The sequence below is a fragment of the Belonocnema kinseyi genome, chromosome 4 (assembly GCF_010883055.1).
Source record: "Belonocnema kinseyi isolate 2016_QV_RU_SX_M_011 chromosome 4, B_treatae_v1, whole genome shotgun sequence".
Lineage (NCBI taxonomy): Eukaryota > Metazoa > Arthropoda > Insecta > Hymenoptera > Cynipidae > Belonocnema > Belonocnema kinseyi.
This window is the reverse complement of record NC_046660.1, coordinates 9,837,493-9,839,794: the sequence shown is the minus strand read 5'-3', so window position 1 is coordinate 9,839,794 and position 2,302 is coordinate 9,837,493.

Below are 2,302 nucleotides of genomic sequence, written 5' to 3'. Positions count from 1 at the left end.
TCGATTATAAAAATTTGATAAATATAAGTTTTTAAAGCTGAAAATTAATTTCTACAAACGAAAATTTAATTATTTCATTTTTGATTGCAAATTCACCTTGTTTTTTGAAAATTAAACTATTTTTTAAAAATCCAACGTTTTTTTAATACATTTTGGTCTTCTTTCTAGGAAGTTGTGAAACTTTTAGAATCGGGAGAAAGAACTAGTGAAATTAAAAGGAACACTTTTAGTAATGAAAAAATTGATACACTCAGCCACACAGATTTAGAGTCCGAATTTTTAAAAACTAATTTTTAAATTAGTTAAAAAAAATTGCCTAATTTAAAAAAAGACAAATTTACTGAAATGCGAATGGTTGCATAAATTATTTGCAATGCAGTGAAAACACAACAAGAATAAAATCTTTTTTAATTGCATTAATTAGCTCAATATTTCGCGGGCAACTACTTTTTTTAAAACGAAGTGAATATTTAAATGTAAATATGGTTTTATTCCATTGATACATTAGATATATAAAAATAAAATTTCACTTTCCGGAATTCGCGAAATTTATGGAATTCATAACATTTACGGAATTAATGGAAATAAAGCAATTCACGAAATTTATGAAACTTGCTGAATTCATGAAATTTACAAACCTCACGGAATTCGCAGAATTCTTGGAATTCAAGGAACTCCCGAAATTTATTTGATTCACGGAATTTATAGAATTTACGGAATTTAAAAACTTCAAGGAACTCACGAAATTTATGGAATGCACGGAATTTTTGAAATTCGAGAAATTCATGGAATTCAAGGAATTCATGAAAATCGCGAAATTTAAGGAATTGAAGGAATTCACGGAATCCAAGGAATTGAAGAAATTCATAGGATTCATGGAATTCATGGATTTGAATGAATTCAAGTAATCCACAGAATTACAGGAATTCAAGGAATTCACTGAACTAATGAATATCACGGAAATCACAAGATTGATGAAATTCATAGAATTGATGAAATTCCAGAAATTAGTGAAAGTCCGTGAAATGCATACATTCTGTGAATTTTCTGACTTTCATGAATTCTAGAATTCCATGAATTACGTAAATTCCTGGAATTCCATTAATTATTTGAATCTCGTGAATTTCTTGTATTTCGTGTGTACCGTGAATTCCTTGAAATCCGGGAATTCCGGGCGTTAAACGAATTTCGTTCTTTCTGTGAATTCCACGAATTCCTTAAAATCTATGAATTCCTTGAATTCCATGAACAAGCGTGTTTTATACTATATATTTTTAAAAAATTTGGTTTTATCAGAATTTTTTTTTTCTAGGAACAAGTGCTGCAGCAAGTATGAAACAGAAGTTTTACTGGCTACTGGACTTTTATTATTAAAGTTTATTACATGCGAGATACCATACAAATTGCAGCATTTGGAAACTACAACATTTTGTACTGTAGCGTTAACTTAAGTTTTGGAAATAAACTTCCAATACATTTAGTGGAAGTTTCTGACAAAATTTTTTTAACAGTTTATGCATTATTATTTCACAACAAGCCTTGTAAAAATAATTTTATCCGACTTAAGATCGATTGAAGCTTCATTCTTTTGAAAAGAATAGAAAATGCTTACGAAAATCACTATGCTATTGTAATTTCGTATAACTCTCCGCCAACATTAATTTCAGTCAACTTCTTGTAACGAACGTGCCCGACTGCTGGACGTCTTGCACGCATGTGACGGGATAAATGCAATGCACCCATAAGCTGATCATGCGTTACATCTTCAGATATAAGAAAGCCTGCCAATCTAGGCTGATTCAATCTTTCTACAACTGCCAAGAATATTTGAGCATCGCGATTATGTGTCATGTTCAAAGTTTCGTCATAATTAGCGTCAGGTTCGATACCTGCATGGAACTTAGTGCCATTTATAAATTGTACGGTAGCATTCCCATGAGTACCACTGCATACCACATTACTTGAATCAGGTATGAGGTCTCCATGAAGAAAAAGCCGGGCTACACGAGAGCCATTTACCATTCTCTGTATTGTAATACGCCCATTTATAGGAAAGGGATGGTGAATACCATTACTATGATAGTGGCATTGATTACCCATTGCATTGACTTCTGTAAAAAAGAGATTAATGACATTTTATACACTGGAAAAATAACTGATAATCAGAAGATAAGCACTTAGACAGCGGGATTTGTGGTTATATTTTCGAGAGATTTGACACTCTTAAACATGTATTCTGAGGTTAGCTCGGGTTTACTATGGTTCTCGGGGTCGCCGAATACAAATCTGGCGTCCTTTGACT